General features: G+C 40.6%; 1 long non-coding RNA gene across 2 annotated transcripts; it reads right to left on the reverse strand.

Annotated features, from left to right (window-relative positions):
- Window positions 1-239: 239 nt before the first annotated feature.
- On the reverse strand, window positions 240-16,653 carry LOC115341700. Of its 2 annotated transcripts, none has more exons than XR_003923494.2 (3): window positions 16,590-16,653; window positions 1,795-1,916; window positions 240-434 (listed from the first exon to the last, which is right to left on the reverse strand). It is a non-coding gene; the product is annotated as an uncharacterized LOC115341700 (long non-coding RNA). The 2 variants fall into 2 exon arrangements; XR_005932455.1 differs by lacking the exon at window positions 16,590-16,653 and adding an exon at window positions 4,755-4,828.
- Between the last annotated feature and the right edge of the window lie 9,181 nt (window positions 16,654-25,834).

Raw genomic sequence — 25,834 nt, forward strand, 5'->3', positions numbered from 1 at the left:
TCATATAAACTGGTTTGGATATTTTGTAAACACTAGAGACTTAAAAAATTCCTACACACAGACACTTTGTAGCTCTCACTAAAGTCAACAACAGCAAGGAATGTCTTGTAATTGTCACCAGAGGTTAAGGCTCGGCTTCTTTGTCCTTCCAGTCACACAGCACCTCAATGATCCCAGCCAAGACACTTACAACATCTCTACACGGAGCACTGTGCAGAAATATCCAACTTACCAGTAAGGCCACATGGCACAGCACAGAGTTGTGTTGGTTTTACACCTCAAGTCAGGAAATGGAAAAACCACGTTCTGTCTATGGATCAGCCAGATGCAAAGACCTGCTGAATGGGAGCTGCCAGTCCCTACATCAGAGCTGAAAATACATCGACAGCCACTCTCTGCCTTCATACTTCATGTTTACTAAGATGGCAGCTCATCTAGAAAACAGAAGACAAGCAGGAGATTTGATACACACTTTCCAAAAAGTAAAAGGTTTTTTTTAGAGTAGAGAACCAGATGTTCCCCACTAGAAAAGGAGTTAGCTTTATGTGCAATTAAGCAGAATAAGAGATTTTGAAGTGTTGAGAAACCACTTCATGCCTACAAGAAATACCTATGGAGGTTGTATACTCTTTTTCACCACAGACTTTTATAAAGAGGCTAGGCATGTCCAGCATATATATAAAAACCTTTTTTGTTGTTGTTTTTATTTATGAGAACACATTAAAAATTGTTATTATTTGTAAAAATATTTCCTTATTATAATTTTTTCTACCTAGGGGCACAAAATTCTAGTTTTCTGGTATAGTGGTATCTCATCTGCTTTAAGACCTGCTCAGCAAAATACTGAAGTTACCTGTTAGCCTTCAGCTTAGGTTTTCCTAACATTCAGCAGCTGCAAAACTGACCTTTCTTACATGCTACACACTTGAGGCTACAAACACCCTCTCTTTTTGCCAGCATTGTGCACAAAAGCAAACTAACATTTTCCTAAGAAACTTTCCAGCCTTTTGAATGATACCATCTCTGCGATGCCCCAACAACACATGACTATAGAAACACTTTCTCAGCCTCCTAACCATCTTCCTGATTTGAAGCCTCCTTTTTTTCTGTAAGGTATGTTCAGCCTGCATTTTTAAATGAATGAAGATAGAATGAAACTACTGTAATTTTCTTGCACTAGACAGATTTCTAAGTCTCAAGTGGTTTTAAATGCACGTTTCATGGCAGATGGTATTGAGGACCATTCCTAACAGATTTACACAGGTGCCCACTATCTCCATTTCCACTGAGAAGGGAATCTAGCACTAAAGGTTATTTTTTCTATTTCTAATACAATTGCACTACCAGGCTACTTACTTAAATGGGCACTCAAAGCTAACGTGTTCCCTCAGGGTAAATCTAAATTGCAATGGGAAGGTATGACTGCAACTTATGTAGGCACGCCAAGCCAAACTTGCACCTCCTGAGCATCAATAGCAACAAAGCTATACCTGCGGAGGCTTCATTGCAGACCGTATCACTGCACACATATTCACAGAACTGTGTCACCTCTGTTTTCTACAGCAGCTAGATTAAAACTAGCTACAGCAGAATCAGGGCCAGCATTGGACTCCTGAAATATTTGAGAACATAAGATATGGAGTCCCTTCCCCTTCCAATCACCCAGTGAATTTCTACCTAACTTAATTTCAGAGCCTTTGTAACTGTCCCCATTTCTTGCCCCTAAAGCCAATAGTGTTTCCATGTGCTCATTTGCAGCAAAGGTACACTTTTAATAAGTATGCACTGTCATACCTTGTGGTTTTTTCATGTCAGTTGTTTTCATGGGTGGTCACCTCTCCACAGCAGAGCCCAAGGGTTTATTCAATACCCTGCAAATTGATTCTTCCTCATGAGAGAGTACTGGCTGGTTGCCACTGAAAGAGAAATAACCATGTTTCCAGAGGTGAGATTGTTTGTGTTTATTCAAAAAGCTGCTTCTTCACAACATTCTGTTATTGGAAATCCGAATATTTTAAGAAATTAAGCTTTCAACAGAATTCTGACAAGGTAGGATGTTTTGCTGATAGACGAACAGTATCCTGCCACAGTTAAACAGATTAATATTTGTGAATTTTGACATAATTACTGATTTCCTCAACAGATTTAAAGTCTAAGTTTATCTTCATGTTAATCCAATTTCATGCCCAGAACAGAGCAAGCACAACAGAATGTCTTTCGTAACCTTCTGATATCATTAATTATTGCTACATTGGGAGTTACAGCATGGAACAAACAGGTTTTTAAATGGAAATCATTTGTCTCTCAGCAGGGAGACTCAACAGTTTTATTTCCTTCAACACGAAGCTGCATTCAAGTAATCTTGTTTCATGGTGATCCTCCCTCAACAACCTGCAAGTCAATGGTGAAGTCCCATCTCTTTAGTCCCTGGATTGGTCAAATACGCTGCCCATAAGGGGAGGTGTCTATTTCCTCTCCTAATTGTGGAGGAAGGGTTTTCTATATGTTAAGGCCATGCTTTCCCCAAGCTGTGGGCATTTGGTCAGGTTTCCTGGTGATTTTCCACAAAAGGAAATCCCCTAACTCATTAAAAAAAAAAATAGATTAATTGACCGGTTCAGTAACAAGCTGCCCCAGGACCCAATAAACTTTACAAAGGGTACATTCCAATTACGACTGGGCTCAGCATGAACCTGATAAGTAAGCCAGCATAATCTTTCTCCAGCATTAAGAATTTTTTTTCCTTTTCCCCCATTAATTTAACTCTTTCTCGGCACTTGTGGATTGACTAACTTCTTATTTTCCCTTTCCCTGTTAATGTTAACTCTACTGAACAACTCCCAGTGACATGATCTAACAGGTCCAATAAAACCAACCACTGGTCTACAGTCACTTTCTTGGCACTGCTGTGGCCTTGTAAGAAGGGTTAGCTGCAGTGCTGCCTTCTTCCACACTTTGCCTGGTGTCATAAAATGAATCCAGATCTCAGACCAGGACTGGGAAGAGGGGAAGTGATCTTCTCACAGCAGAAACATCTAGTGGAGCAATTGGAACCACTTGCTAGCAGAGCACACCTACAAGCCTGCCTTCACTATGTGAGAGAGTTGGGAGGGATACAGGGTCTTTTGGTAACAAGCATAACTGCAACAGCAGGAGAAGGAAATAGAAGGTAGATATCAAGTTAGTGAGACAAAACCAAAAGTTACTGGCTACAAAACATTCATTGTTTTATATTCTCATACATTAGTCCACCATAGCATTAGGTCATACAGACACATAAGAAAGAGCATCTAAGACTCAAGTACACCCGACGCTTTTGCACCCATCCCTGTTCTAAGGCACTGTCTAGGAAACCCTGATGTTTGGTAACACATACATGTCAGATGTGAGTAAGCCTGGTTAGCCAAAAAGAAGAGCTCCTAGTTTTAGAGCTCCTCCTCAGGTTCCCCACCTGAGGCACCAAGCTGCATGCGGATACAGAAGACCATGCGCTTCAACTCATCTCCTCTTTGCCTATGAGGAATATTGTGGAAGTTCAGGCTGAGCACAGGGTAGTCCTCAGGTACAAAAGAAATCATTTGACCACTCTGGCAGCATCTGGATGTGGCTCAGACAATCATTAGGCGTCTCCTTCAGAGACAGGACACAAAGGTCAGATGAAAGTGTCCCATGAACTGCATCTGCTCTGCAGAACCCCCAGCCTGACCCTGCTGCCACACAGCCTGGCTTGGGTACCAAACCCAAAGTGTTCCACTGGACTGAACACTAAAGACAGCCTTTATTCACAGAGGTTTATTTAGAAAACATTCAATGATTAGCCGGCTAGTCATGTAAAGCAAATTTACACACCTACCTGGTAACTACTGCTACTTTTAACACATAAAAATGCACAGAAATTTGTACAGAAGACACTTAAACTGTTTGGACCTACCTTTGCTTCTGCTCAGATTCAGAATATCATTTTCATACATTTATTATGGCTAGCCTGCACTGTATTTCTTATAGGAACAAGAATAGCTGTAATTATTGTTGTCAATCAAATTTCTTCTGAAATCCTCGGCTTTACTGTTTCAATAACTCATTTTTAGCGGTGGCAAATGTCTTCAACAAACACTAGAGCCTAATTTGCAGTTTGGTTCCCTTGTAATTTTCTGAGTCATCTTGGTGGAATGCTGTGAGGCAAGAGATTAGTTTTAGGACTTTTTTTCATCTTCCCTTTCTTTACATCTGAGGGCTGTTAAGAAGTTTGGTTTCAATAGCTCAGACATATCCAAGGTGTACTACAGGTACCGAAGGTGCAATGAAATACAAAGTTTATCCTACTTCAGCACAAAGAGAATACCTGATAAACTGTTCCAAAGTCAGCCTTAGCACATGCAGGTGCAGCAGTTATTGGTTTCACTGGAATTACAGTTGCTTACAACTGGTGCTGGATTTAGCCCCTTACAGGTAAACTCCTCAGCATCACATAGGGCTCAACTGTGATTGCACACCCATTGGTGTAAATCAGAAGTAATTCTACCAACGATGCACAAACCTCAAGGTAGACATCAGCCTCCCAAAATAGCTAAGATGCCAAAAATAAACATGATACAATGCTGATGGATTTATAGGTAACTGACAGTTTCCTCCTCACATTCTTAATCAGGTGTCTTTGAGAGGTGCTAATATAATTAGGGATGAGATATGGATTAATAGGAAGAAAATATCATAACCTCACTCTTACAATAAAACTGTCCGTACACTATACTTACCTGCAAACTGCACCATTCTTCTGGTAGCATGACATTTGCTAAAGCAAAAGCCTGTTGATAATTCTCTATAGTCCTATATAGCACTCTGCCATGGCTGCTCTTCAAAAGGCTGTATTTATCCCCTGGGAAATATAGCTGTATTAATATGACATTTTGTCACAAATTAATCTTAAAGAGGGGTAATATTTTTGACACTGAGTTGAAACTGGAACTAAAAGGCAGTTCAGGTGGTTAAAGTGGCAATATCCTGTAGCAGACTTATATTCCCTGAGATAATACTGTTATGGTGTAAGTACCAATGTACTGGGATGTACCAAGGGGAAGAACTGTGCAAGTCTTTCTTCATTTTAACAACAGACAGACAGGATCATTGGCCTTCTACTCTTTATTATAGCTGGTAGTATAGTAATGCCCACTGATCCCAAACATCAGAGCCTATGGTGCCAGGTGCAGTATAGAATAACAAACCTTGTGCTCAGAAAAAGGAGCCAAGACAGATAATTAGAACCTCAGCTACCATCATGATGGGCTGCACTGTAGAAAAGTAGACAGACAGTTTAACAAAGATTTAAGAAAAAAAAATTTCTTATTAAAGCGATTAAAAGTGGCCTGGTCTGGTTTTTAATTGAAGTCCCATGGCACAAGTCAGTTGTGACGAAAGGGATTCTCTGTGATGTGCTTTCTTTCCTGCTGTGGAAGTTCCCAGGCTTTGTACAGTTCATCAGTGCCAGGCTAATTAACACAATGTAATCTTGCCACTTACACCCATTTCCCAATTCATTTGCACATAGCTTCCACTGTTACAGAAATCAGGGTAAATTCGTAATACAGATTTCCACAGGAGTTGACCCTATCATACAAAGGATGCTGTTAACCTTTTCTATTCCATTCCTCCAAACTACATGATGCTGATGGTCAAGGAAGATGACTGGTGATTTGATGTACCCAAATATTACCTTATGGGTACTTCAGTGTACATCTCTGTTCTTCATCAATTGCTTGTCATTTGCCTTTAATGGGATCATTTTCATTAAGACTAATGTCTCTTCCCTGGCTGTTTAACTCAATTCCCTCCTGAACCTGAAGGCTGCAGCCAGAGGCCGTCCAGAAATATTTGTGTTACATGAAAGACTGAAATACCTACACTCCTGATCCACCTATCTGATCTGTTTAATAGATATCTTTGCGATGTGAGGTGAAGCCTGCTGACCACTAGCCATCATAAAAGATCCTATGGCACTTTTTGCAAGAGCAGAGGGTATTATTAACTCTAGGATCCTGGCCATATTCCAGTTTGGATAATTACATTCTACTGCACTAAAATTCCCCCTGCAGTTTCAGTTGGGGAACTTCTGTTCTTCACTTCCTCTTTTAACAACCGGAGCGAAGTGTCGCCCATGCTGAATTGTCAACACGTTCCAGACCTGAGCTGGGGTACAGGACTCAGCCCATGGGTACACATTCTGGAAAATGCTCTGGGACTCGTTAGTAAGGAGATGCACAACATGTGACCTAGAAAACCATAAAAACACAGTTCCAGCCTCAGCATTACTGCAGGTTGGTCACAATGCTCGTGTGTTGCTGGATTTTATTTCTGGCAAATGCAATCAATATGAAAGGTCTAGGTATCTATCAATGCTGCCCTGAAAATCCCTAGGCTGGACAAAGAGGTTTTGCTGGTGAGCATTTTATCAACTGCTCAAGCAAGTGTAAGAATCAATCTGGCTGAGATCTAAAATTCAGGCCTTTCTACACCTGAGTAATCACTTGGCTATACTGAGCATCTATAAGTTTTTAGGTAACAAATGGGTCTTCTGGAAATAGATAGTAAATACAAGCACCGCTAATTTCTGTATTGGGGAACACTAGAAAATAGTGATCTGAGGGGAGGGTTTTTTACTTGAACAGGGAACTGTATTTGTTTATCCAGCTGAGTTGATTGCTCCCTCCAAGTACTATTAGCTAAGAATGAAATGCAGCTGTAGCAAGGCAAGGAGGGCCTTAGGGGTACCATTTTAATGTCCAAGAGAGAGACGGAACAGAAAGAGACAATGTAAGAATAGGAAGCACTTCTATAACTTTGTCAAGAGAGGCAACCCACCACCTGTTTAGCTTTAAAGGTTGGTTTGATTGATTTTCACATGAAAAACATTCCCGGGAAATGTAAGTCTGGGACTCAGAAATTATGACGGCTAAATGGACCAATTCACTGAACTATTAAAGAAACCTTGAAAACACTATTTCTGTGTTCATTTGAGAGCAAACAGACAAAATTCTCTTCTCTGAATTCCTCCAGCTTAGCATAAGAAAGATGATACGCTGTAGATTCTGTTGCTCCAGGCAACTGATGAGGAACCTCTTTGATGTGCTTTGATTAATGCTGGCTTCTTTGATTCAATGATATTTGGTTCCAGCTCCACTTTAAAAAAAAAAAAAATTCTTACTACCACAGGGAAAAACATTAAGGACACTTGATTGGAAAACAGTTGGGCTTATGTTAAGAGTTCTTATTCAAGATCAGAAAGTTTTGTTGCCTGTATTGTTCTCTCTCCTTTGAGCTGGTCACCTTGACTGCAAGACTGGACACCAAGTATATTCTCCTGGGATAGCATTTTCCATCTTTTAGAATGATAGAAAAACAGGAGTGGAAGGGACTTCCAGAGATCATGTCACTCCCCTTCCCTCCCAAACCACCTGATTGTTTCTAGCAGACATTTATCTGTCTCTGTGATGGACATTTCATACACCCCCAGAGTGATCTGTTTTGGAATTTGACTATCCTACCCACTCACACTTTCAGACAGAGATGCTTTCAGGAAACATTAGACCTCCAGAGAAATACAGCCACTTCTGTAGTAAACTGTGGAAGCTGTATAAAAATACACAGAGCACATCACTTCAGTAACGTTTGATTAAAAAGTGAAAATGGATTATGTAACCAGCTCATCTGGAAAGGGATTCAGTTAGAGTTGGAACAGCTGGAACCTGCCAGAATTCCCTGGCTATTCCACAACTTTGGGATTTTATCATTGCTAATTTTAAGTCCATCAGTTTGGGATTAATCAGACCAGATCACAATACCAAGCTATCTTGGTCTGATGTTCAGTTAAGAGTAGAAGAAACGGAGCCAGCAACCAGGAGGAAAAGAAGACCACCTATCATGTTTCATTCACAGGGCAGACATCCTCAAGCTCTCAGTCCAAGAAAACTCCCACTTGTTTCTGAACGAGCTGTTCAAAAGCAGCATTTTCCTGAATGGATCAGTACAGCTTATAGACTAAAGGCTATTCTAGAATAAGCCAATGGCATTTTTATACTGCTTTGAGTTAGTATCAGTCTGCACTGCAATGTGTATATTGATGGTGGTTTAAGTTAAGATTTTTTCAATTTTTTTTTTAAGAAATGCGAATTCCCGTATGCCCTACTTTGGTAGCTTAAAGATTGTAGGAGGTCAAAAAAAAATAGGTCAGTGAAAATAACATTGCAACAAGAAATTAATTGCAAAGAACGTTTAATATGACAGGGGACTACATAAAATCCTATTATATTTCTTCACTATCTTACTCAGTAGTCTGTACTATTGCTATACTCAAAGGCCAGGGCAGTCTCCCAGGGTAAATTGCTACATTAGTTTGACATTTCTGGCTCCAATTAACCTTATATTTGAGCTATTTTCCAAGGGTTTTTAAAAAAAAATCTGTGATAAGGTTATGTTTTTCTATTAGAGTTTCAGTTGCTTAATGGCCTGTTCCTGATGCCAATCCCTCTTTAAACACACCCTAGGTAAGAAAATTAGGCCATAGTTTGACAGTACATTGCCTTTGGCAGCAGAACCAGCCTAAGGTATTCCAACCTCTCGCTCCTTGCCCCTGTCCTCACAGGACAACACACTATCCTCTCCTTTGCACCCACCCAACTAAAGTGCTGCACTGCAATCTAGGAACTAATCTGGCTTCAAAAGCTGGCCAAAGCTATTATTTTATCAAGTCTGGATTGTGAAGGAATCAGAAGAACAGAGAGGATCTCTGGTTTGACAAGGAAAGCAGAATAACATCCAAATCTTGCAACTAAGGGCAATGGATTAAATCACACCTTACACACTGCAGTTAGCCTGGCTGTAAATGTTAAGTATGAACATCACGAGGGCACATATGGAGAGGACACGTAGCCAAGTGGAGGTCACTGAGCAGGTTCCACAGCACTGTTGCACTGAAGATAGCAAAGCCACCAAATTACAGCTGTTGTGGTTCTGGCCTGATTACCTTTTGTTTATGGCAGTACAGACACTTATAAAAATAAAACATGGTAGCTTCCACCATGGGATGGATGGTGCAAGATCCTGCTCTCTTTCCTCGAGCTTTAAGGTGCAATTGCACTATCCTCCTGAAGTGGTACCACATTACCATGAGGAAGGAAGACTGCCATATTCCACTCATTCCTAGGCATGACTTCACATTTGCATCTCAGGGGATCATGCGGGAAAGGCATAAATTGGATTAGAGAGGTCTTCCATGTGCAAAGTAACCTTGATCAAGAAGAAACAAGATTTATCTCCCAATCTATATATTAGTTCAAAATAACATGGAAACAAGCAATGCAAACAATTGTCTCAAAAAGGGAAGAGCCAGGACTAAGGTCTTGCTTATACCTTAAGCATAGACTATAAGTACATTCACTATGACACTACTTGCAGCTCTTACTAGCATTTTGAATAGATATCTCCAATTCAGAAAATGCTGCCAAGAACATGCAAAAATTTGTTGAGAACCAATGAACCCTGCCCACAGCCGCAGATCCAGCTAGATCAATATCTTCTGGGGACAAATCAAAGAGAAACAAGAAGAAATTCAAGAAAGCTTTCTCTATGGCCACTTGCCCAAATAATGTTCAGTGAAAAATACTACCAGCAAAATTAGCTTCCTCCCTCTCCACAGACACAAACATATATTCATTATTTGAACTTCACCAGAAAGTACTTCTTGGGAATAAGTCTTGGTCTGTAATTTGCTGGCAAGCGGTTTGCTCAAGTATGAAATTTTCAAAACATGAAATTCAAGCTATGTGACCTACAGTTTGGCAGAAGAGTCAATTTTAATGCTTTAATCATGATTCTGATATAAATGCTTACATTTATGAATGCAAATTCATTAGCTACAAGCATTTGCCAAAAAAATGTCTTTTTGAAACATTCCCAATGTCAAGTCTGTTTATTTTAATGTTTCCAGAATAGAATTACTCGGGAAGTGAAACATCTTAGATTTTATTTTTATTTTCATATTAATGTAGTTCAAATGGAAAGAATAATAGCTGGATTTTGCAGATCCATCCAGCTCCAGCATTAGGTAAGGGGTAATAATACTGCACAAAGCATCATAGAGACAACTACAGAAGTGAGAGCTGAGATATGGTTGGCAAGGAAACCACAATTTACAATAGCCTGGATTTTCATATGCAAACCTACAGCACTGTCATGTTAATTACGTACAGCAAGGCAACGCTCTGCTTCTGAAGTCAAGTCACTCCATTGACTACCACATGATCCAAACTAAGCAGATACCGTGTACTTCATCACCACGCAGAATTTCTCTGATAGATCCAATGGAAGTAAATGACAAAATTCTCCTTTATTTCAGTGGACAAAGATCAAGACCTTGGGCCTTATTTTGTTTATTTTAATCCATTCTTAATGCCATTTACCATCCAAAACTAAACAGTATGGTAAAATCCACATGAAGCAATACAGTCCTTTACTTAAAAAACAAACAAGCGGATTTTGGAGATAACAGTGAGAAAATAATCATGGCTAAGATTTTCAAAAGACTGGTACTTAAGTTAGGTAATTTAATAAGTCATGGTATGGTCTTTAAAAGCACAGGAGCTCTTGAAATCATGTAACAAAAATGAGGACACTTATTTAGGTGCCTAAAGAAAATTCAAGTTAGAAGTGAAGTTTCAGTAGCCATCAAAAAAATCCCAAAGCTAAAATGATACTTCTGAACTACAAAAGTCATTGACCTCAATCCTGAAATCCTGGTCAGTATCTTATTAAACTAAGGCATATAGAGAAATTAATAAACCAGATTAAAGCTACTATTGAAACCCAAAGAACAAATGTAACTCACAGTCTATGTGGAGATGTACAGACTTACAGCAGACTTCAGGCAAATTTCAGCTCCAGTTGCTCAGAGCAATTGGCTGTTGCTCTCTCCCTTCTTCTTAGGACTTCAGAATCAAAGAGCTCAACACCAAAGCTTCAATTTGGAGAAAGTTTTCCAGAATTTAACTCTACACTGTTATATATTGATAGTGCATTTTGAACCTAGCAATCTGAGATACAGATCCTGCTAGCATACCTAAAGTCACGAGAGATCCTGCCCTCCACGCAAACTTGCTGTGCCCTGTAGCTAATGCCTGACCGAGCGAGTCATTCCTACCAGGACACAAGGAGTTTGCAGGGGTGTGAAGCCCCGTGCTAGACCCAGAACGCCGCTCAGCCCTCCCTGCTCGCTGCTGCCCAAGATCAACAGAGCTGACCATTATGTAATCTTCTGCCAATTTGCACTGTAAATGCCATATGAGCACCCCTTTATCCATCTGGAGGTTATCGGCATATCATTTATTTATTGTGTTGTCTAAAAATTACCTTTAGAAATATGAATGCTAATTTGACTGTAAAAAGATTGCATCAATGCAGAGATTCAGACTGGGGGATGTTTTCTACATTCATTAATGCAAAATAAACTGCTCCGGTTTTCAGGAGCTAAGCATCAAGGACTGTGTTTTACATAATTAAAGCTCTGAAATTTTAATATTATCTTCCCTACACGAGATTTAGAATTCAGAAAACACCTCTCTGAGTATTAATTGTGCAGAATAATATGGCTGTCCATCTGTATGATCTCTCCATCCTTTGATGTTTAAATTGATCCTAGTATTCTGGAGATGGCTTCTGCAGAACCGATTTCCTTGTCTTTATTTTAGCTAGGTTCATTCAAAGGGCAAAATATCTAAGCATTCAGCTTTTGACCCTACTAGCAAATATTTAATGTATGAATTAAACTGGACAGGGCTTTGCCAGAAGCTCTCTTCATGTTTTATTTCTGAAGCTATTTTTACCAACATTTAATCACTTAAATGTAAGGAGATAAAGACATCTCTGACAAACTGTGTTTATTGAGCTAAATGCCATCAAGGAAAGCCCTTTTATTTTTTTATAATGGGTTCAGCACACTTTGCATCTCTGGCTTTATTCTGAAACACACTGTTACAATCCTAGAGGATGATACAGCAGCTGGTATTACCACTAAATAAATGCTCAAGTGGATGGACACAGGAGGCAACTTGACAAAGAGATGGATGGATAAACTGGAAACCGTCCTTAATAGGCTCCCAGGAAATAAAAGACTGGTCTACAATCTCCAGTTACTCTCCTGCCCTTTCTGTATATATTTACAAGGGACCATTCTGTAAAAACCATCAGCAAGCAAACAACAGCCAGACACCTGATTAAAGGTCAAACCAGCAGCAACAAAGCACAAATTAAAAGGGAAAACCCTGATTTTCACACACACACACACACACACACACACACACCCCGCTGCCACCAACCAGTAGGCATTAGAGACCAGACTGCTGAGAGTCAGCAAAATCCAAAAAATTTTGGATATCCAAAATATCCAAATATTTTTGGATATTAATGACAAACTTTGGGATGGGCATGAAGAGGAGGAAGGCAGTGAGGAGGAAAGGGTTTTAAAAACAAATAGCCAAAAGGTGGAGAGGGCAGCAGCAGAATGGGAGAATGACATAACCAGGCCACCACCATGTGGAAAGAACATTGGGAGAGAACATGATCAAGTAATTAGCAGGTGGAAAGAGAAGTTAAGGGTCAAAATCAATCTGCTGGGGGCGGCAGGGAGGTATTGCCACTGCAACTGGCTCTTGACTGACCAATGCAAGAGGAGGTCCACAGGCTGCTGGGAGGAAATTGCTGCCAAACGTTTGCCTCACCTCTGCACTGGCTGCAGCACGCTCTAGAATGGCCCAAACTTTTACTGCATGCCCACCATTGCTGCTTCTCCTACAGTTGCTCATTTTTGAGGGGAAAACAGGACTTTGCTTTGCCCCCAGCAGGTAGACAATGAGCAGGCAATCTGCTATGACAACTAGCTTTTTGTTTATCTAAACAAGGGGACAGACATTCCCAAACTAATTCCAGTCCAGAAACCATTTTAATGCAAGTAATTAAACATAATGGTCCCTTCACTTCCGAGCCATCTTGGACCCCAATTTGTTTCTTTTAAATTGTTTTTATCAGGACTTGTCATGGCAAAAGGAGCAACACAACACAAACAGCAAGCATAAGCTAGATCCATGGGGGAGGTTTTTCCCCCAAAGAGATAAGGGGAGTTTATACATTCTTCTGATTTCAAGAACACAACTGTGTCTCTATCTTTCTGAACGACCCATCCTTTGATGTTCAAATCCATCCTCAAGTACTGGACAGTGCACTGGAGAACTGAATTCCTTGTCTTTATTTTTTGTGAGGTTCATTCAAAGGTCAAAAATCCAAGTATTCAGCTTTTGACCCTAACTAATCTGACGGGCAGTACCACAGGCAGGAAAACTCTGTCTATAAGTAAAAAGACAGAACAGCAAGTGCTGAGCCAAACTTCCCCACTGCACGTCCTACAGGACAGACTGTTGACAAATCTCCATTTACTGTCAGGGAGAGAGCAGTGTTGTAGCAGGTGAAGCCCTCCACCACTGCCTGGTCACCCTTTGGTGCCCCTGCAGAGGCCAATAATAGTGGTAATTTTTGTTATGGGGTAGTGATCTGTAATTTAAGTGGAGACATTCATCATTCAGAAGTCACAGTCGAACAAGCTGCTCAATGATGACCCGAGGGCACTCCCAGTCATGAAAGCAGACTCAAACAGCAAGCTGGGGATAGAAACGCTTATGTTTAGGGATGAGTGTTTACATCCTATCTCTCTCTCTCTCACTACTTCTATTGTTTAATAAATGAGTTGAGACCTCATGTGATGTCCTTCAAGAGTATAAAGAGCTACACGAGTTCCAGCAATGAAAAGAAAAAGGAGACTCTCTTAATAGTGCACACCGATGATCCACTCACATTCATCATAAACAGACAAAAAAAAATTAAGTGTCCAAAAATCTGAAGACCAAATACACTGCTTTATTGCACATAGGTGCATTAATCAACTGTTCCTTAAAAGCCAGTTCCCAAATACTATTCTTTCAATAGCAACTGCAGAGCTATGTGCTGTCTCCAGGAAAAAGAAAACAGAAGAAAAGAAAGAGGGGGGGGGGGGGGGGATGAAATCTTTTCCCCAAGGGGCCTCTAAATCCATTTTCAGGCAGGACCCAGCAAGAATGCTGAGATTTTTCATGGAGAAGGACTGGAAGTCAATAAAATTCTGAGAACATTTAATGGCCAGCACACCATACAAGGGACGTTTGTGAGTAGATGATCAGGCATCTTTATGACTGCCTAGTTACCATGCCCATCTAATTACCTATTGGAAAAATTCTATTCATCATCTACCTTCAGTGAGAACAATGCTACTGTCCGCTCCAGTTTCCCAGTCCGAGCAGATTGCCAGGAACAGTAGCGATAATGATATCCCCTTCTGTCCTCACCAGAACTGAACATAGAAATATAGCTGCTGGGATTCTTCTGCACACTTTTGCCAGCTCTCTTGCCAGGATCTAGCTGTAAGACAGACTGGATCCAGAGATGGCTTCATAAAGTGAAAAAAAAAAAAGCAAAACCCCACCAAAAAACCCCAACAACCAGATGTGCCCAATAATTGAGAAGAGAGACCCTTTCTCTCATACAGCTATATGAAACTTGCAGTGTTATGCAAGAAACCCCTTTAGCTAAAATATAAAATAGGACATCACAACTCTTAGGATTTTGCCTCTGCCACTGATCCTTGTGCAATTCACTTCACTCATCTATGCCTTGGTATCCCTTGTCTAAATGGGGATGACAGTACTTTCCCATGCTTTGGTGGTTTTGGGAGGTTTAACCCTTATTAACATTTGCAAAGCAGATTGGGACCATTGAATGGAAGGCTGAAAAGAATTTTCGAAGCTTTATTACTTGAAAGAAAAAATATTGGGGGAAAAAATGTCCCAGTTAGGAGCAGAAGACTCTGTTCCCCTTCTTGATGTGGCAGTATTCAACTCTCTGGGACCAGTTTAACCCTGTTCTGTAAGGCCGTTCTCTGGCTCAGCTGACTCTGAACAATCATGCTCTGCAACAACCTCTTTTTATACCCATTACAAAAGGTGAGCAATATTTATTGGTTCAAGCAGGGCCAAGGGCTGACATTAAGCAAATTTGAAGGGTTATTTGAAGTTAATTGAGTTTAATCATGTAATGATTTTATAATTAGTCATAGTTCCCAGTCTTGTACTGAAAAAGTCACACTTCAGAATTATTTAAAAGAAAATTAAAGCCAATTTAGAATAAGCAGGAGGAAACTACATCAGTGATTGGTGGGACTGGGTGAGGGGATCAGAAAGTGTGCTGGCTAAATGCACTAACTGCTTTAGTGCACTGAACCTCTGCCTTTAAGTGCAGTGAGCTGAAGTCCCAGCTGGGGACTTGCACTATGGGTAAGGACAGCAGTAAGTTTCCGAATGTTAGTCATGCTGGCTTGGTGGTATTTCTCGCTGGCAATGAGTTGGATGGATCCTGCCCCAGGGGAGAAGAAACTTCAGAGTTTTTCCACCTCACTGGAGCCAGGTCCACTTAGCTGATTCAAAAGCAAAGGCCAAAAAATTGTGTTTATACATCCTTAAGATAGGACTTGCCAATGAAAAACTACACTCCTCAGTTATATAGGAGAAGGTAAGTCCTACAACATAGTTACTCTAGAACTTCTAGCAGGTGCTTGGAAGTTGAAGCTGAAATGCAATTTTTTTTCTTTGTTTTTTTAAAGATTCCTGTGAAAATGGCATGCGCTGCATAAATGAGGCATAAACAAGATCACTGTCAATGAGTTCAGTTCAGTGAAGTTAAGACAATAATCCATCATCCATTCTATCCCACACTCTGCAAGGCATTCAGGACACAGGCAAATAACTACCTGTGGAACGTAGCACCTCAGAAAGTAAAACTGAATCTCTGCTTAGGAATAAAGGACCTGCTTAGGGATAAAGGATTCACAGATCATATAGCTAACTACCTGCTTGGTAACATGTACCACTGCTCCTCACTTCCTGCTAATCCAGGACACCCCTTACAGCAGCGTTACATGGTTTTGATAAGCTGGGTTTCACCATGTGATATTAAAACACAGCATGTAATGGTGGGAGTTTGCTGTGGGTTTAAACACCATGTGTTTCTCTCAAGGGTGGAGGCAACATGCAAGTCAGCCTCATATATTTTTGCTGTCTGTGTCTCTGAGTCTCTGTATACCGTGAAAATCCAGTCTGTGAAATTTAGTATTTCCTAGGAAGAGAAAACCCATTGCTTCCAGAGAAGAGAGGGTATGATTCCCACCAAAGCTGGCCTAAGGTGCAGAAAAAGTAGGCAGCAGCATGGGAACAACCTGTAATTGTGACTTTTGGGGTTGAGGAGAAAGTCAAAAAATAAGGCTGTAACATCTTAGAGAAGCAGGAAAGTGTTTCCCAACAATAGGAGCTGTGCTATGGCCCACCCCACAGTGGCAAAGACCTCCTCCTGCTCTCCCTTCTGGTTCTGCTCTACTTCTATCTCAAACCCTCCAGAGCAACCACCACCTGGCCCAGTTCCTTCCCCTGGTCTTCTCTGTCAAGACTAAAAGGCACCCAAAGTTTTACCTATGCAACTGAGCAGCCTTGCAGGGATGCTGACTGGCTCTGTGTCTTGTCCTGCTGCATACCATCGCCATGCACTGGTTTTCCCACACAAGGCAGCGTGGCCGTGTTCAGGGCAGGTCCCAAGGACTACGTGACTCATCTGGGTTTAAGAAGTCCTCCTGAAAAAGTTAAGCATTTATAGGTACCAGTTCGGTAAAGATATTTATCACCCTGCAGAGAAACATAATTACTGATAAAATTATACTTCTCATCACCCACTGATAATTCTTCTATAATTGTCTTGCTTATTTTTACCAAATTACAGAACTGATGTTTCCCCAGCCACTTGGAACGATGAGCCACAAGCAAGACTAGCTGGGACAAATTTCTTCTTTCAAATACTCAAATTGTGTGGAAAATTCAGACAAACAAAAATTCAGAGCAAAAATAAAAGTTAATAACTACCATGTATTTAAAATTAAATTAATTTTATTTTTCACTTCAGAAATAAGATTTTGAAGTGATACCTTCCTGACTTTGTTTACAAATACATATTATAAAAATATATATTCCAACTTGAAATGACTGTTTCTGCTTTTACTGTGGGAGAGAGGATTTCAGTGGTAAAGCTGTGAGAAAAGACTTTCAGAGCAGCCCAGTAAATATCAAGCCTTTATCCTCTTAAGCAAAGGAATAACTTGGAGGCAATGTTCTACGTGTGCTGCCGTAGGACCTGAGCAGCTGTAAAACCTAACAACACTGTAGTGTCTGCCCAGGACAGCATTGCCATTCAAAACACCACAATGCTGAGTGCTGCCTGATGTGAAACCTTTGGTCCTTCTTGAGAAAAAAATCAAGAACAAGAGGAACAAGAGGTCTGCAAGACAGGACTGCGTTCAGCAGGGGCCACGCTGTGGGACACGTGGCCAATGGACAGCAGAATCAGAGACAGTCAATTTGGTGGCTAATTCTTTCAGAGCAAATCCACCTCCCAGGACAGTTTCCAAAAGCTCATGCCTTAATTCCAGAAGGCAGTGTTTAAAATGATGAGCCTAACAAAGGCTTCTTTTCATTTTAAACACAATCTTATCCACAGTATTCTTACCCTCTCCCTACAGCCATAAATAATACCAGTGTATTACTTAATGATATGACTTATTTATTATTTATTTAAATGATTTATGTAGAGCCTATAGCCTTAACAACTATAATGATAACGATTAAAAAACCAGAAGCAACATGAAAAGGAGATGCTTAAATAATTAAAAGCCTCCCTCCTTTCCCGAAAGAGAGTGTGTTTTTCTTTCTTTAGGTTTTTAGCTCTCCTACAAGTGAAAGGACAGAGTGCCATTGGCTAAATGCTGGCTTAGCAAAGGAAAAACGATAAATCAGAATAACCAGTGTTACTGTAGCTCTTGTCTAGCCTTTTCCATCCATGCATCTCAGAGGAAGGTGAGTACCACAGGACCTATTTTACAGAAGGTGAAACTGAGGACAAAGAGGCAATACAAATGGTCCACGGTCACCCAGAAGTTCACGTGCAAAGCTGGGCATAAATCTTTTCTTCCGTCTGCTAGACCAGACCTCATCCACCAAGCCACACTGCTTTCATATTTTCTTTTCTTGATTTTTTTTTTCTTTCATGATCCTCTGCCTTTTCAGCATTTACCATGTTTCTTCTTTACGTCCATCTCTCTTCCAGTACCGCTGTTCTCAACTTCAAGCCTTCCTCCTCCCCGGTAGCCTTTCCCTCCAGGTTTACCCCTCCTAGCATTCACTTTTTACCCAATTTTTCCAAATAGGTTTTATCCCCTGAAACTAGGCAAATACTTGGCAACTCACAGCACAAGTGGGTAATTGAGCACAGTTGTAAGTGGATTATCATTGAAATGACTGATTTTATACAATGCAGAAAGCTCAAGGCAGCAACAGGGTGCTTTGCAATGTACACACTGTAAAGAAAGGGAAAATATTTTCAGGTTTCATTTTAAAACTTTCTAAATGCAAAAATGGAAGCCAATTCCCCAATGGCAAGGCATAAATACACATTGTAAACTCAAATTACCAAATGTTTGCCTAGTTCTATTAAGGGGAACAGATGAATTATCAGAATCAGACTTTACAGAGCAGCTGGAGCAGTAAAATATTTTAAAAGATATTCTGGACTACTCTTCAAACAAGCCAAAAAGACAGAAGTTCCTTCACATCAGTCTTGGGATGCAATGAAAAAATTACCGAAGTAGACGGACAAGTATCTCCACAAGAAAACCCTAAACACTGAAACTCAAAGTTTACACCCATGTTGTGGAGCATTCACAAAAATAGCATTGAGAATTCATGGTCTTGACTGGAAATTCCTAAAGCCAAACCCAACAGCTCTCTAATCTAGGGATCCTCTCTGTCAATTTAACACAAAACTAACTCTTTAGCAAATGGAATTTTTTAATTTTTCACTGATTTAATTGGGAGTACAGAAAGATAAATGCTCTTGGATGTTTGAAAGTCTTTTTTTAAAAAACACATTCAGGACACTGGAATGAGATTTGGTAAACCGATTCAATATCCAGCTCTGCCACAAACTTTCTATGCGACCTTGGAAAAGTCACTTAGGTCTATGCATTTACATTAGGGAGCTAATCCACCTAGATAATGCAGAGAGACAGAGACAGGAACCAAAAGACTGGGGATGCAGACCACCTAAATAATACATAAAGATATTATTTTCTCCTACACTTCATCTCCTCTATTGAGTATTGCTCGTTCGATGCTGCATTATCTTTATGGCATAGACTTTTCCCCTACCCCCAATAGGATCCCAGTTTCATATACCATCTTGAAGTATTGCATTAATACAAACAAAAATAAGAATACAAATTCCAAATTTTGATATTTATCTCATCAGAGCTGCTCGCATTTAAAAGATGTAACACAGTGAATAGCTCACAAGCAATCTGCAAACTAAACAGGCAAATAAATGTTTTGTTAAAAGTTATTTGAGGAATGATTCTGAAAACCACAATCAACACAAGAAAACCACAGTCTGCTCAGTGACCCATTGAGAACATAAAGAGATATGAAGCTTGAATGAAAAAATTCACAACTTAATCTGCCAAACTACCTTCTTTATTCTCAGAAATAGCAAATAAAGGAAAGCATGTGTAAATAAGGACTATTCATGACTGGAAACAGGTACATTAGATATGGTGGACTAAGAAAGCAGACTCAGTCTGCTGGAGACAGACAGTCGCAACAATTTCCAGTGTCAAAGAAAAATCTGGCACCTTGTTAAATATTAATAAGCTGTCAGGGTCAAAATGTTTAGGTCCTCCCAACTCAATCACTTTCATTTCTACTTCTCAGAACCCATTCAATTGGAAATACCCTTTCCTGTCTTGCCCCTCCTCATCCTGTCTTCTCACCAAGAACCATGCAGAATCAGATGAAAATGGACAGTAAATGAGTTGGCAGCCAAATGATGTTTTTGTCTCCCCTGCCTTTGCTGGTATGTATTCTGTTATTTTTAGTGAGGCATAGAAAACTTAAATACAAGAAAAAGAACAATGTGAAGAGTTGGTTTAGCAAATCTCTGCTGCGTTTTCTGCAGGTTAGTGTTATTGATTACTGACACCTAAGGGTCTGACACATAATCGATAGACCTCATGACCCACATATGTGACATGGCCTGTGGGGGCTTTAGAAACAAGAATGAACATGGCAGCTCCATCCGAAGCTTTTCATATAATATTTATTTATTTATTTGCAGGCAAAGCTGCTTCTACTCAAATTACTGTCATGGTGAAAACCGGTGTCAGAGGAGTTTGCTCATTTCTTCTCCTGGTACCTGAAGATGAGAGCAAAAAAATCATGTTAGTGAAACAAAAATCTAACTCTACATCAGCAATCTAGGAGCTGAAGCTCCCCTTCCCTCCTGAATTTAGTTACTTGCCATGAGAACTAGTCATCTGAAGGAGAAAGAACTGCTTCAATAAGAAAAAGAGGCAGAAGGTGTCTCACCAGCTTACCTTTATCTTTCTGCAAGGTGCCAGAGTAGCACAGAGTAGCATGGAAAGCACCAGTTTGACTTCAGAAGATTGGCGGAGCTCTTTTCTGGTGCACAGTCCTCAAAGGTAGATGGTGAGAAAAGCTTTTGTACTGCAGTTTGCAGACCACAGTCTTCTCCAAACATAACTCTTTTGTTTCATTGTTGTCTTCTCCCAATACAAACTGGTTACTCAGGATTACTGCTGGGTCTCAAGAAGCTACACCAGATGTGCTCATTTCTTTGATGGCAGCATTGTTTTTAGCTGTGATTTTACACTCCCAGAGCTTTCCTTCTTCTCACAGAGCACTATCTTTCCTGTTTCTGAATGGGTATTGTCTTCTCTCAACATCATTCACTTTTAGTTTGAGGAGTCTCAGTGCTGAATTCCTACCCATGCAGTATTCAAATGAAGGCAAACATCTGAAATCCTCCATCTGGATTTTCAGATATTAGTAAGTTTTTCCTCCCATTTCTCCAGTCTATTCTATCAATTGCCAATTACCTCCACAATTTTTCTAGTTAGTTTGCTTTTTTACTGTCTGAGGGGCAATTGCTATAAATTAGTCATTACATTGTTGTTGCAAAATTTTAAGACCAGCCCATACACACAGACCATACGCAGGCTGCTCATGATGGCACCTAAAATAAATACAGGCACACAACTTCATGAGCACAGTGACCAACTGAGGGCAATCACTATATAGTTAGTGGATCCTGGCTGGAAGAAGAAAGAAAACCAAGGAAAGTTAAACATGATCAGGTGTTCTGAATATGGCTCTGGGTATGCACCTTCACGCATATAAACTGATACTGTCATATAGCAGGGCTGACACCAAGGCTAAAGATCAGCAGGTGTAAGTCTTAGTCTAGTCTCATGTTACTGGAGTGCTCTGCTGCATAAGGGCCAGATTCTTCATTGCTTTGGAGACTTCAGTATATAGAGCAGATAATGTCCTACTACAACTAGGCAGCCTGCCCAATCACAGCAAGTTAATTCTGTCCTGGATGAGCAAATCCATGCCAGAATAGCCTAGACTTTTTCATAAGTGAGCAATGGCTTTTGTACAGTATCTGCCTTTTTTACAGCAAGCAATATAGCTTGCTTTCAAGCTAGGCCCCAGGAATTACTTGGTGGGGCTGAGGCCACAGAAAGCATCCTGCTGTTCTCTTCCCTGTAGACATTTTACCCCACTTCTGCTACATTGACACTTTCCTGGCATAATTTGAAGGAGAATACATTTCTGACCCAAAGCTATGTGGACTTTCAATGCTTCTTCCAAATCACAAAGAACCAAACTGCTGGAACCAAAGAGTTCCCACCAATAGCAAATAACCAGGACAGAAGCTAAGATCTCACAGCAATCCTTTTTTACATTAAATGCCCTACAATAGCACCTAATCTTGAAATATCAGTCAGCAAAAGTCAATTGAGAGGCTGTTGACAAGTTCCTCCACAGTCCTGTTCTCTGTGCCAGCTTCTGTGTAATGCTGGAAAGATTTCAGTTCTAATAAATTCTTAGTCAACATGAGCAAAGTTTTTATTACACCAGTGAAGCATGCATTCTGTAACGCATGTAGTGTACCACACTGTGTGTTGTTAGAGGGGCAAATGCATCTTAAGACAGAGGCAGAAACAAAGTGGGGACACACATACACCCCACACACACACTCACCTGGTGACCTTAAAGCCACTACAGTTTTACAGCAGTTCACTACAGCTCTCAGTTCTCAGGATAGTAACTATTTCAAATGCTCACTACCGAGCAAAGCTTGGCAATTCAACCGTTTCCACTCAAATAATTTCCTGAACATCTAACTCCAGTGCTTTTCTGCCTTCCCTTAAAACAAACATTGATTCCTGATGCTGGGCAGCTTCACCTCAGTGTTGTGCCTCACCCCAAGCTGGCTGCATTTAAGGGAGGGTGGCACCTAGCCCTCAGCATTCTTGGTCTGTGAAGTGTTCTGAATCCTTCAGGATAGAGAACACTACACATTTTATCCCCACACATCTCACACAAGCCAATCACCTAGTTGTTTTTTTTTTTTTCTCTAGTTTTCAATTTCTTGCAAGACACTGTTATTTTATGGAGAGCTGAAAAATAACCATAAGTAAGTCAGAGGCAAATAATAATACCCATTCAGTGCACCACTAGAAACCCTATGAAGATTTTCTCTTTCCACAAGACCCAGCAATATCCTGCATGAGAGATGGCCTGCTGCTATCATTTTGGAGGTGCAATCTCTTTTTTTTCATCCTTCCCACTGCAGAAAATTCTTCATCAGCTCCTTGTAAACACTATTTCTGTTTTACTCTGTTGTGCCGCATGGGGAAACACACTGCTGGGTGCAGGATCTTCCTGGTATCTATTTTACGCCTCCGGGAGTTTTCCAGCAGCCAGCAATAATATAAAAGATCACCACGGACTGTGATGTGACCAATTATTACAGCAGACAGCAGTTATTTATAGAAAAGTCAGCAGTGCTGAAGCTTTAACACCAGCCAGCACACCCCTCTGCTTCCCATCACTTAGTGTGTGTGCTAGCATCCTGCAACACCCTGTGTAGCAAGGAGTTTTAAGGCAATTACCTTGGTACCTCACAAAACTGCAGAGACACATGGCATATGCCCACAGGACAACGAAGGAGTAGCACTTTACATACACTGTATCTTCAGGCTGCCACAGCATATTTCATTTTCATAAATCGCTGACCCCAGATGTCACTTTCATTCTGAAATCCTTGTCCGCCTACTCAGCAGCATAGCACATTAGGGCATAGCACAGTCAATGAGTGTAAGACCCTATAACACACACCTTCCTGATTCCTAGCTCTTTGCAAAGTGTCTCTTCTCATCTTCCCCAGGACCTGCTATAAGGTCTGTCCAAATATTACAGTACAAAGGAAGACAACATGTTAGCTAGGTACCTTTCTGAACTTCCCCAACCATGATATAAACTAAACTAGTTGATACAGCTTTCACTCTCTCGACACAAAGGTGGAAAATCCACGAAAAAGCTAGGAAAAATCACAGCAACCAAGTGGGAGATGTTAATTTCAGGGGTCATATACTGCTTCACTGAATCCCTGCTACAAGACAGACAATGCTGATGGTCCCTAACATGCAAATATCCATTCTCAGAGCTGACATGCAGGATCAGGACTGTTTAGGTGCTGCAGTTTGTGACACAGGCACCTGACACCAGTCACTGAAGAAATTTGGATTCAAAATGGAATTTCGAATTATTTTGCTTCTGGAATATTTAATACACTATGTAAGTGCAAACCTGCTCTTGGAAGCTGAGGGAAAAAGTTCATGGCCCCTTTCTGAGGTGAGCCTTTATAGCAGAGCACACTGCAGAATGAAATGCAATATTGCCATCTACTGCCCGGACATGAAACATCCCCTCTCCGCCTGACACATTCAGCTGAAGATGAGATCAATGTTTCAGGACAAGGAATCTTTTAATCATAATGAAAATGTGATCTTGACTGATCCGAGGTCACGTTACATTAATACAGTCTTCAAAGCTTTTTTAATAATACAATTAACGATTTCTGCCATACCATTAAGAGAACTAAAGACCAAAAAGCTTAAGGGGTATTGACCTATTCAGTTTCAGTTTTTAAAATAACCTCAAAGCAACATGGACTTTTTTTCCTTTTTTTACCACACCCCGCCCCCCAAAAAAAACCTCCCAGATACATAATTCTTAGATGTATTGTTCTATTTGCATTCATGGATATCACACTTTTTAGTAAAGGTTTAGATAAGCCAGTAGAGGGGATCTCCATTCTGATCAGGTAACCCCTTTTATCTTGTGAACCAATAGGTCAGGCTAGGATAGCTTGCAATACAGTAAGAATAAAAACAACAATGTTAATTAGGAAGGTGGAAACTACAGTCTGATGCAGAAAGAGACTTAATTCCACAAAGGCACTTTAATTCATCACCCCCCTTCCTCTAAGCCAACAGTCTCATTCTCTTCCTTAACCTACCATCTCACTAAAGCTCTCATTTGCACCTTTGCAAATGACTTGGAAAGCTTTAAAGGAATTTAACAAAGCCCAAAATATATCCTGGCTAGTTTTTGCTCACAATGAGCTCACTCCTCATCATCAGAAGTCACAGATTCAAATGGCATTTCTCAACAAGTGGTGCTATTAGTCAGCTATTAACTTTAGCCTGAGCATCCCTGGGTTCAAACTGCTCCCTTAGCAGCAGCGCACAGCATGGAATGCTGGCTGCCACGAATATCCACTATCAGGACACAGCGAGGCTCAAACTACTTGGATGCTGCGGCCAGAAAGGCAGGACCGATATGCACCAATATGGTTGTTGAACGAGCAAGGTTGGCTTCAGAAAGCAGCAACACAGTGAGTTTCACCCTGGATGAGTTCCAACATTCAGGAAAGATTTTAGCCAAACTGGCATTATATCATGTCCCTGTGTATCAACTGAGTTCTGTTCTATGCTTGGTTGTTTTATGCTTGGTTGTTCTCTTTCTTTTTTTTTTTTCTCTTTTTTCAGGCATTATATATAAAACCTGGCAGTCCATGTTTATTTTTAAGTAAGGACAAGTGAATCCAGGGTAAGTCATTTTGAATCAATTGCAGATACTGGCAGGGTTTTGTGAGGGAAAGCAGACTCGACTGAGGCTCCATGCTACTCCTGGGCAGGATACAAAAGGAGAGAAGCAGAACTGCGCCTGTGCATGAAAAATTGCAGATGAAACCAGGGAACTGTGAAAAATCTATAACAACAATAAAGAACACAAATCAGCCCATGTCGTCACCATATGAGATTATTGTCCTGGGCAGGGGTTCAACCATGGGATTTGGCAAAGATGATTCTTTCTGATCAGAGTTACACCAATCCACTGGTAAAAATATAGAGAATAATCTAGCATCAAAGCTGCCAGGGTTGTATTTCCCTGCGTTTTTAGGTCCTGAGCAGCAGAATACCAGCTGCCTCCTGGATTCCTAATACCAGTGGCTTTTTCCCTTGGCTATTGTTTGTCCTGACCCTGCTAAGTTGAGAGGTGAATTATCAGAGTATGTCTTACCTCCCCTTCAGATCCCATTGCTGGAATGGGAGGGGACAGGGAATCATCTCTGTCATTGTAATTGTGCTGAATCAAAGAGACTAGCTGGTCTGAGAGTAAGTCACTGCAAGCACTTCCATTGCTTATAACTGATGTCAGCTCTGTCTTTGGCAGAAACCTGC

Source organism: Aquila chrysaetos, chromosome 5, assembly GCF_900496995.4.
Source record: "Aquila chrysaetos chrysaetos chromosome 5, bAquChr1.4, whole genome shotgun sequence".
NCBI classification, from domain to species: domain Eukaryota; kingdom Metazoa; phylum Chordata; class Aves; order Accipitriformes; family Accipitridae; genus Aquila; species Aquila chrysaetos.